The sequence below is a fragment of the Eublepharis macularius genome, chromosome 5, assembly GCF_028583425.1.
Source record: "Eublepharis macularius isolate TG4126 chromosome 5, MPM_Emac_v1.0, whole genome shotgun sequence".
NCBI classification, from domain to species: Eukaryota; Metazoa; Chordata; class Lepidosauria; order Squamata; family Eublepharidae; genus Eublepharis; species Eublepharis macularius.
Genome location: NC_072794.1, coordinates 134,139,335 through 134,151,514, shown reverse-complemented (window position 1 = coordinate 134,151,514; position 12,180 = coordinate 134,139,335).

Genomic DNA, 12,180 nt, shown 5'->3' with positions numbered 1-12,180 from the left:
GGGGGGGGGGTACAAACTTATAGCACACACATAACCCAATACCGGAATCCCTCATCCAATACATACAATCCTATGAGACATTTAAAAAGTTTTTTTAATTTCTGAAATTACTCTTATTCTACATTTCTGAAAAATGCCCACCTTTGCTATTCTTGTTTAAGAATAGCACCCAGTCCCACAAGTTTGCTAACTAGCATGTAATTTTTGTTAATGAGAAAGGGGTTTATCCTGTCTATGTCTTGCTTTTTAAAAAAAATCTAATGGACTGACACGGCTGCAAACATTGGGCCAATTAACTTTAAAGCTTTGTTTTTCTGCACTTGCTCACTGCAAAATCATGATTTAGCCCCCCAAAGGCAATTTCTCTTGCAAGTTCACGCTGACTGGACGGGATGGCTTGGTGGTAGAGTTGCCACCCTGCAGGTGACGGCTGGAGGTCTCCCAGAATTACAGCTATTCTCCAGGCTACAGAAATCAGTTATCCTGGGGGGGGGGGAATGGATGCTTTGGAGGGTGCTCTTTGGCATTATACACTTCTGAGACCCCTCCCCAAACCTCATCCTCCCCAGGCTCCACCTCCAAATCTTCAAGAATTTCCCAACTTGGAGTTGACAACCCAACTAGGTGGCCAACTCTCCTTATCCAGTTAAGGTTTTTGATGACTGCTAGCTTGCTGAAACTTATTTCAGCTTCTGCCATAGCCACTGGTAATGTGCAAAAAATCCATAGGGCTATGCATACTTTATTGAAAATTAGTTGCAGGTTTTTCTTGTAAATCTAGTTCATATTCTTTTACCAAACTAGATAAGAAGGGTTTTTTTTGTGGGTGCAACATTTCACAAGGAAAATTATTAAAAAGATCTTTTTTTCCATTTGAATTTTCTTTATTTAAACTATAAACTATACACCATAATATAATAAACAATAAACATAGAGAATAAGAAAAAACACACAATTCTAAACATGACACACTAACAATACGTACATCTATAAAATTAAGAGGAAAAGAAAACAAAAAAACCCTAAATTACTCTACAAGTTGAGTTCCGATTTTCTCCGCAATAAGTACATATCATTTCTAGAGTCCCACTTATTCTGTTAGTCACAAATCCCTCTTTTTTCTATTGTTCGTGTTTCTTAATCCATAAATCCAGATGCCAACAAATCCTTGTTATCCATTTCATGCAAAATCTATTAACTGTTTCCATTCAGTCAAGAAATTGACTAATGTCCTTTCTCTAATTAATGCAGTAAGTTTTGCCATTAACGCAAACTCCAAAACTTTTGTCAACCATTCCTCCACTGTAGGCAATGTTGTAGTTTTCCACTTTTGTGCATAAAGTACTCTTGCTGCTGTAATAAAGTATAAAAACAGTATTCTAAAACTTTTTTCCAACTGGCTGTCCATTATTCCCAACTGAAAAGTCTCTGGTTTCAGCTGAAGTTTAATCTTCAAAATCTTCTGCATCGATGATTGTATCTGCAACCAAAAACTCTTTGCTTTCTTACATGTCCTCCACATATGAAAAAATGTCCCTTCTTGTTTAGCACATTTCCAACATACATTTAACACCCCCTTATACATTCTAGCCAATTTTTCAGAAGTCATATACCAATGATTAAAAAGATCTCTTGTGCAATCCCTTCTTTCTGCCTATGCACTAGGAACTCCAGGACTTTTAGTTCTTGATGTGATAGACTATATCAAATAGAAGAAAGCAAATGTCCCTGTCTCTCAGTCTAACTCAAAAATCCTAGTTTAATTGCAAGCACACTGCCTCTATTCTATAGAAGCTCTCTTTTTTCTTTTTTTTAATATAATTTTTTTATTTTTTTTAATAGAAAATAGGGAATAAAAAGCAAAAGGAGGGGGGATAGAAAGAGAAGAAGGAACAAAAAAAAGAAATTGCATATCTATTACATTGCACTATTCACTCTAATACATGTCTTAGTATTCTGCTAATCAGCTCTCTATTTGCAAATTTTTCCATTTATCTTCTATAATGTCCATAGAGGACCACATCTTAGTTGAAAATTAAATTTCTCCAAACTTATCTTGTATCCATTTGTAAAAAGGCTCCCAAATGTCATTATAGGTTGTAATGTCCAATTCTTTCAATAAACTCGACAATTTGTCCATTTCAGCTGTCTCAAGTATTTTTTCGACTAGGTTTTCTTGTGTTGGGATAGTTGTCATTTTCCAAAGTCTCGCATATGCAATCCTAGCTGTTGTAATTATTTATATTCAACATCAAATGCTTTTGCTCTTTATTGACTGGGACTGATATGTGGTTTAATTTTAAAAAGTTCTGGTTTCAAAGGTAGTGGAGTCATGAGTATCTGTTGTAACATTGTATGTACCATCTTCCAGAACTCCACTGCTTTTTTGCATGTCCACCACATATGATAATAAGATCCCAGTATCTTCTCACACTTCCAACAATTATTTGACATATTTAAGCAGGATTTAGCTAACCTAACTGGGGTTAGGTGCCACCTATAAAACATTTTATATACATTTCCCTTCAATGAGGTTGATTTTGTCATCTTTAAATTACTTTTCCACATTTGTGACCATTGCTTTAAGTCTATTGTATGTCCCACATTCTCGGCCCATTTTATCATAGTATCTTTGACCTCCTCCCCCTGTAATTTTGCCTCTATAAGTATAGCATATATTTTCTTTATAATTTTAACATTAGTACCACATAGTATCACATCAATATTTTCATCCTTTTTGTAAAAACCCACCGTTTTGTCTTTTTTATATCTAGATTCCAGTTGTGTCTGGCCCCACCATCCCAGCTCAATGTCTAACTCTGCCATTTCTTTTGGATTTTTTAATAGGCCAGATGGTTTCAGTAAGATCTTATAGGTAGGAGTTTTCCCCTCTTTTTTCAATGAAGGATGTGTGAAAGCTTCAATTGGGGAAACCAACAAAGGAATTTTCTCATAAAAAGTAGATCTTATTCTTTCCCAGACCAGTACTAGTGCTTTCCTTATCCAGTGATTTTTAAAATATTTATGATTTTCCCATTTTTTATACCAGAGAAACGCGTGCCAGCCCATCAATAGGTCATGTCCTTCCAAGTTTAAAAGTCTTTCATTTTCCAAAGTAATCCACTCTCTCAGCCAGGTCAGCACACAAGCCTTATAATATAGGAGCTCTCTTTACGACATGCCTCAGCATGTGTTCTTCGAGCGTAGGGAGTTGCAATGTTAGCCGGGAAGCATAGTTTAAAAAGACTGAACCAGTTGAGGTCGCTCTCCAAAGACTCTGTCAATTTCACCAGTCTAAAACGGTGTGGGATCACACAACCAGAGGGCATTGAGGAATGGAAATGAGCTGGAGCTGGCTTCCAGAGCCAGGCATGGACCTGGAGAGGTTATAGTAGGCTGAAGTTTCCCTTCTGATATTTCACAGCCCCTTCACACAGCTCCAGAGTATAGCAATGCCTTTGCCCTGCCACCAGCTCTATCTTTTTAAGCTACCCTTCCCAGATAACATTGCATCTCCCAACACGTGTTCTTCACATGTCAGATGTCTCATGTAGAGAGACTCTTAGTCTGGGCAGTTCAGAATGTTGCTTGAGACTGCTGCTATAGCACTGCTTCTGTTTAGCTTCAGCAAATCTCACAAGAGATCTGGACAATAGATACATAGATACAAGGAAATAAGTGTCTATAAATATCTGCAGGCATATCCTCAAGTTCTTTCTTGAGGTGATGGGGATTGCAGTCTGAACTGCTGCTGGGCCCCTCTGAATCTCTTGGACCCAGTAAAGGGTACCTCTGCCTTCCATGTGGGTCCCCAGCATTTCATATCCATTTCTGACATTTAAAAAGCAGGTCCTGGTGATGTCATAGGAGAGAACCTGATGTTGCATTGCACAGAGGTGGTACTAGGAATTTGTAAGTTATGGTTCCTGTGAATTTATGTAATCACATCCATGTGATATTAAAGAGATAGATACTCACAAAAACAGGAATTAACTTTGAAAAATATAGCCACATTGTGTTACCCACAGACTCCATCCTGGCTGGAAGCCATGATCCTCCAGCCCCAGAGCTCTCTTCTGTCCTAGGGCTCTATGTAGCCAGAGGAACAGAGAGACTCCAGCTTATATCAAACCAGGAATCATGATCAGGGCTATGTGCATCACTTGATGAAGCAGCCAGATTCCCTTGGGAAAGTTGTCACACGTCCTAATCGAACATTCATCCTGAGAGTCTTTGGGACCCCACACATCCAGGCCATGATGAACAACCAGTGTCTGCCAGACAGTAACCTAGCATTTCAGTCCATTCAAGAAAATGTCTTACAATATTAAGTGGCCCAAAAAACTGAATCAAATCCTTAATTAAGAGGTTAACATCATCTCTTACTCCATTAGTTTCCCCCTCTGAATGACATCAGTACTGTGAACAGCAGGTCTGAGTCCAGTGGCACCTTAAAGATCAACAAGATTTTCAGAGCATAAGCTTTCGAGTGTCAGTGCTTTTCCCACACCCACCAACATCTCTGATTATCCCTCCCCCCACTTCCCTTCCTCCTTCATTCCTTTCCAGTTTATCCTCAGATCATCCCCATATCACTTTGAACATATATGCTCCATTCACACACACAGAATAGCTTTTCCAGGACTAGCCACTGATGGGACCAATATTTGAGTAAACTGGACACTACAGATTCGTGGTTGAATATTGACTCTGTATTTTTGAATGGCCTTGATCAAAGTGCTATTGTTGAATTGCTTAGAATCGTCCTTTAGAATCTGTATTTGGAATGACTTTGAATTTGTCTCTGCATCTAGAATTGTCTACTTTTCTCTGTTGCTATTTGGTCTTTTCAGTGAGGTCAATAAAGAAAAAAAATTGGCTAAATATCTCTCTCCCTTTTCCAGAAAGGATATTAAGCCTAAACTGTGTCTGTGTATACAAGCACTAAGATGATCCTTGGAACCATGGACTGGGACTTGCAGGTGGGAGAATGCCTATATATGTGTACCTTGACACTGGTCTCCTCCCTAGATAACAAGTATTATTGTCAAATTATTTCCTTCTATCTCCAATCTACACAAGCAGTAGATGCCACAAGAAGGCCTGCATCTTAAAGAATGCATAAAGCACTGCTGCATAGCTAAGTTTGCCAGCCTCCAGGTGCAGCCTGAGTTCTGAGGAATGGTGCTTTCCAAAGATAGTCAAATCCTTCTCCGGCTATGGCTGAGCTGAAGGAAGGGAGAATGAGACATCAAGGGCTGACAGCAGACTAGAAGTGGAGGCTTCTTTTAAACATTCGAAGCCATTGCCTCTTGCCAGCCATGGATCTCAGAGGCAACATGGAGGAGGGGGGTAAGAGTGTCCTCTTATCCTTTCTGCTGCTGCTCAATTCTAGTGTGGAGACCCAAAGTAGTGGCAACAAGGGGCACCCAAATAGCTTGAACCAGCCTCTGGCTAGCTGAGATTTCAGTCAACTGTCCTAAGACCCTGAAAGAAATTGCAAAACCTGAGTCTCAGGACTTAGCCTGAGACCTAGCAACCAATTTAGTTGTTTGCAATGTCAAAACCAGCTTTAGACTATCAGTTACTGTGCTATGGCCAAAGAGAAATGAGAAATACTTTTCTCATTTAGCTTCAATTTTTTTTAACAATAATAGGAAAAACACTGACTAAAACCTTTGAAACACTAGCTGTTTCCAGTGTTTTCTCCTTTGAGCTGCAGCAGGGACATACACACACACACACATCCTTCGATGTGGAAGCAACTCCTCATAGCTCTTCACTGTAAGAGCATGGCTTTAATGAGACCTCCTAGCGATTGGCTCACCTTGTGAAATATTATAGAAAATTTATTACTGCTCCAAGCTAGAGCTGCCAACCCCTGGTCAGGGTGGGGGAGCCCCCAGCCTAAGCTCCCATTGCCCTCCATGACTCCAAGCAGTAGCAGGGGGAATTTTACAAAAAAACAGCAGCATTACAGGGGAAAACATGGAAGTAACAGTGAGTAACTCTAGGAATTGCTGGAAAGTCTGTGGTTTTACCCCAAAGTGAAACCATCATGCCTGCACACCACCCCCACCATGTCTCTACCTCTACCCTTCCTGCCAGTTACCATGCTCAGTCAGGCAACACTACTTCCAAATGCTAAGATCTGTCTTTGTAACCTATCAACATGCTAGGCCTAGGGACCAAATAGGGCCTGAGAAAGGAGGGTACTGTGCTGTCAGGTCTGAACTAATATTCTGAGTTCACAAATTGGTATATAGTAAAAAGGAATAGTATAGTATTTGTGACCTTCAAATATCATAAGTGAAGGCTTGAGAGGAAATTGAAATACAATTCTAACACTTCAGTGAATTAATTGGTGATAAAGAAGTGGGCATCGATAGTCAACATTCATAGCAGAAGGGTTTTGAAATTGAAAGCAAATGCTGTTTTTACAAAGCACAGACTATGCTCAGAAAGAGGTCTTTCAACTTCATGCCACAAGAGAAAGCGATTATATGTGTACACATGTCTGTAATTGGAAGAATAGGCTAGAACATTTCTTGTTCAGAGTATCTTCATGGTGTGTGTACCAATTAGACCTCAGGCTATTTTGGTTTTGTGTTCAGTGGTCTAGTTCCAGTGATCCATCATACTTAAATAAGCAGGATGGGTGACATCTCCCTGGAGCCTAAAGGTAAAATGCAGCAGCCGTTCGACCTTTAAAAGAGAATCATTTTCTGTGCAACAAGACCAAGACAGCCATGAAGGCATTATTCTCCAAGCAGCAGGAAAAACCAAGAGGCATATTCTCCATATCAAAATCCCCAGCTTTCAAGTAGCCCTCATTATTGATCTGTTTCAGCTTAGATCTATTTCTTATGATTTCACTGATGAGTCTATTTTCAGAACCTTGTATCTCAGTTTCTTTCAAAAGGATGAGAAATATAGAATTGCATAAAACAGCTAAAAGTTTGCTGGAAAGCTCTTAGCGGTAACAAAGACTTTCTGTAGTGGAACATTGTAATTCTACATCTTAATAGAGTAGAATCTGAAGAATCTCTTTTGATAGTTTCCTGATCTTTGGGCTGGATTTTCCACTGGTAAAGAGGGCTGAGAAAATCCCCTTTGGCCACTAAAAAGGCAATGGGAATCACTGAACCAGTATCCGTAAAAGCCATGTAGGATGGGGGAGATGTAGTAAGGAGGGGGAATTGGGTGATATTAGGCAAGAAAACACTCGCTGGATCCAATTTGTCACATCCAAGTAAATATTAAATGAGTTTACGCACAACTGTTTATCACTTGATGTCACATACATGTATGAATCTTTCCCTAATTTAATTCATTTGGCTAGGCTGCCATGATGTGCCATATCATATATATTAATAGCCAAGTATCCCCTCTCTGGATACTTAATCCCACTGCTTGGGAGAACTTTGTTACAAAGCTGATGCTTCTGCAGCCTTGGGGAACTCCTCAGGGTTGCAGGAAAATGTGACAACTAGAAAAAAGTATGGGTGTAGTGACAGAACTTTTACTTTTAAGATGTTCCCTTATATTGTGTTAAGGACTTCAATCAAGATAGGTAGCCATGTTAGTCTGTCTGTTGCAGTGGAAAAGCGCAAGAGTCCAGTAGCACCTATAAGACTAACAAAATTATTGGTAGGGTATGAGCTTTCATGAGCCACAACTCGCTTCTTTAGATACCATCTGAAGAAGTGAGCTGTAGCTCACAAAAGCTCATACCCTACCACTAATTTTGTTAGTCTTATAGGTGTTAAGGACTGTTCATTTTAAGACTTTCCATAAGGTCATATGTTCTAGTAGTTAGTTCAGCTAGTTAAGATTGCATACAGTTTGCTGGAGTTGCTTTGCACATAAAGCTATTTGAAATACTCCTCATTTAGCTTCTCTCTCATTTGGAACCATGGACATTACATGGTGTCAGAAGCAGTGTTCCCGCTAATGTGAGCACGTGAGCAATCGCTCACAGCTTCTGACTCCTCCGCTCACAGCTTCTTAGATGTAGCTCACAGACATCTCCTTTTTTCAAAAGGAGGTGCACTCAAAACTTTAATGAAAGTTGTTATTTCAGCTCACAAAATAGATTTTTAGCTCACAACACTGCAAAGCTTAGAGGGAACATTGGTCAGAAGTGTGGAATAGGAGTGTTCTGGCTTTGACCAAGGCTTATTTTGTGATTTGGGAGCTGTGTGAACCACACCTGCAGCACGTGAGAAGGTCTCTGTAAGTACTGCTACATAACAAAGTAATTCTCCAACATGGATGTGTTGTTGTAACCACCGCCAGGCTTGCAGCCCTCTGGAGACCTTGCCAATAATTGGAAAAAATTTAGACAGCCGTTTGAACTATATCTAGCAGCTATAGAAGCTGATGAGAAGCCTGATAAAATCCAGTCGTCCATTTTTTTGAACATTATAGGAGAGGCAGCTTTGGACATTTATAATACCTTTCGCTTTGCAGAAGATGACAGTATAAAACTTGAGGTGATCATAAGCAAATTGGAAGAGTTTTGCATGCCTAAAAAGAATGAATCTTTTGAAGGAAAAAACAAGGGTGTTTTTTTTTTACATGCATGCAAAAAGCAGACCAAACTATGGACCAGTACGCAACAGAATTAAGGAGGCTCACTCAGATCTATGGCTTTGATGATATGCAAGAGTCTTTGATACCAGACAGGATTATTTGTAGTATCAGCAATGATGTTGTTAGAGAGAAGCTCCTGCATCAGAAGGATCAGTCCTTGGATAAAGCTCTTCAGATCTGCAGGACTTCAGAAATTAGGAAGGCACAGGCCAATGATTTGAACTCAGTGGGGGCTGCAGTCCATGCAGTGCACTTGCAGAAGACCAGTGCAGGAAAATCAGTTGCAAAATTAGCGATTCTCTCTTCACAAGTGACTTCTAGGGAACGAATACCACAGCAACCAGCATGAAAAAACAATGGATTTCCCCATAGTCCTACACAGTGCACAGCATTTGGGAAACTCTTTTTTCATTGTGGGAAGCATAATTATTTTGCAAGATGCTGCCATGCCCAAACTCAAACAAATGCAGCATGCACAGTTGATGATGCTCTGGAACAGGAATTTTGTGTCGACTCTGTGGATGGTAGAAAGAGTACCGATAGGGCCTGGGTATTGCCACTGCATGTGAATGGGACTGTTATTCCTTAAGTGCTTAAGTTAACATTGGAACAGGGCTATTGCAGTTTATCGGGTCAGCCACAATCAAGACCTACAAAACTCAAAGTTACTGATTATTCTGGAACATAGGCAGCTGCATTTTATGCATCAAACACAATAGCTCTGAGTATAAGCTCCTCAATGTGGTGCCCCTATTGGAGTTGGCAGCTTGTGAAAAACTGAACCTTGTGAAACATTTATTTGCATCACAGGCATATCCTAACCAGGCAGGGTATGGACTGCTCTTAGAACAGTATAAGGATTTGTTTGTAGGCCTAGGCCATTTGCTAGGTGAACACTCCATACAGATCAACGAGGCAGTGCCCTCTGTTGTTCACTCATGCAGAAAAGTGCCATTTGCTCTTTGAGACAAGCTTAAGTCTGACCTACAAAGGGTGTTGGACTTAGAGGCAATTGGACCTGTTCAGGAACCAACAGATTGGGTAAGCAGCACCTTAGTGCTTGTGGAGAAACATAATTGTCAATTGTGCATATGCTTAGACCCAAGAGATCTCAATAAAGCAATCAAAGAGAGCATTTCAAACTGCCAACTAGGGAGGAGATAATGGCTCAGTTTGCAAATGCACAATTCTTTAGCAAGCTAGATACATCCTCAGGATTTGGGTAGTTAAAGTTTACAGAAGAGAGTTTGCAGCTCTGTACCTTTAATACTGCTTTTGGGAGCTATAGATGTCTTCATTTTCCCTTTGGTATTGCTTTTCCCCAGATATTTACCCCAAGACAATACATAGGATTTATGAGCACATCAGTGGAGTGGACACCTCCATGGATGACATCATTGTTTGGGGTTTGACCCAATGGCTTCCACCAACATGCAGTCCTCAGGGTGACAAAGCTGTGGGCAGGTAGAGGGAGCTAGCTGGGGGGGGGAGGAGCTGGAGCTGCTGCGAAGTCACGCCTGAGTGCAAAACATGGAGCTTCCATCATTGAAGCAACAACACATTGTGATGCAGCCAAAGACTCAAAAAGATGAGGGGGGGAGAGAAACAGAATATACAGCAACAAAAACAAAAGGGGGTTAATTCAGGGGGGGAGGGAAGCAGCCGCACCAAGTCTGGGGGGAAGGAAAGAGAAACTACAACCACCACAGTGTCAGCAAAGTTGAAGCAGACAGTGAAAGGAGAGAGGAAACCTAGTGTGGCTCACTGTACCACCACCACCACCCCTCATGATTCTCATCCCCTCCCCTTTGTCACGATATCTAATTCTCAGTATGCTTCCATCTGTGAAAACTTAAATCTGGAGACTGGAGCTATGAACAGACAAGATAGATCTTTCTACGAACCTGAGAAAAGCCCCAGGTTTGCAGAGGAATCTGAAACCTTTAAAAATGGGTTGTTAAAAAAACCTCAAAATAATAGAAGCAGCACCTGTACATAAGCCTTCTGCAGCCTGTACATAAACCTTCTGCAGTAGTTATTGTGGGGTTGCTAGGTAACTGTGACAATACTGCCAGCCTGCCTGCTGGAGGAGTTCAGAAGAGCCCCTAATCTCCTGGCTTTCTGCAAATGAAGCAAAACCAAATTATTCAAAAAGGCTTTTTACTCAGATAGGAGGGCTGTATTGTAGGGAGGGGGGGTCTCACATGCTCTGCTAATGAGTAAGGAACCATAGAGTTCACCACTATGTTGTACTGAATTCCTGCTAATGCTATGTCTTTGTGAACTTCATGAACTTATTTACTTTATAGCATTGTTTATGGAAATGTTCTTGATATTGCCTGTACTAATCTCACACTGTGTAATCCACCTTGAGTCTTAGTGAGAAAGACGGACTATAATTGACATAAATAAACAAACAAACCCGTTTATACAGCCAAGATTGAACTGGGTGTGTGTTTTTGGCAGAGTGAGTGGGTAGTAAGTGGAGGCTTCCATTCAACCAAGTGAACAGAGTTATGTCTTATGAAGAAGAATAATTCCTGCCCAGTGTCTAGAAGGGGGTTTGGCTCTAAGGAGGACTCCGGGTCTGTTGTAAAGGAACAACAGTATTGAACTAACATCAGGACACCCAAGTTGAAAAGAGAAAACTGTGAAGAAACACTGTTGTTTTAACCAAAGTATTAAACAAAACACCTCTAACTCTTAAGGATTGTAAACATTGAAACTAAGCTGCCAGAAAATTATTTTGCCTATAACTTTTAAAGGAGGGAAAGCTGAAGTCATGGGACCAGATAAAGGTCAGTTGGCTGGTAGGTGGAAAGGAGACAAAGAAGCAGGAAGAAAGGCTATCAGGGTTTTGGGGAAGGGAAAGAAGAAATAGTGTGGAAGGGGGGTTAAATGAGATGCCCCCTACAAGCCCTGTATGGTTCAGTTTTTCATTTGATCAGCTGTACATTTTGCTGCTTCCAGGAATCCTATTTTCATTAATCATTCCTTCTTTCACATTGAATCACATGCACTTGACCATAGTCACTGATTTGGGGAACAGCTTATTGTATGATGATGGCGTTTTCATTTGTAGTGTAAATAACAGAAGGGATCTGATATCCACAGTGTTCCAACATGCTGAAGCCAGAGAAGGAAGGAGCCAGCCTGAGCAATGCAACATCAGACACGCAGCTGTGTACAGATAGGTGGATTAGTAACGCCATCTCTTCAGTTACTACAATGCATTATGGCACAAGCAGATTGTGTGGTTTGGCAAACTGTGCTGTAGCAAATTTAACATCAGCTTTGCTTATGTATTATTATGTAAGTGAATAATGATCAGGAATTAGTCATGCTGTTTGTTTATTCATGAATAAACACAGACAGAGCCTTAGACATTTTGGCACAAGACATTTGCCCAATTGCTGCTCCCTGTACTTAAAGGGACCCTTCAATATTTGATAAATGAAAATAGATTTTGCACGTGGAGAACAAGAAGTTCATAGCATAGAGCAAGCCAGATGTCACTTTCATATGATCTGCAAATGTATGTTGACCGAAGATGTTCTAAAATGGTACATGCATCGTGGAAACCAA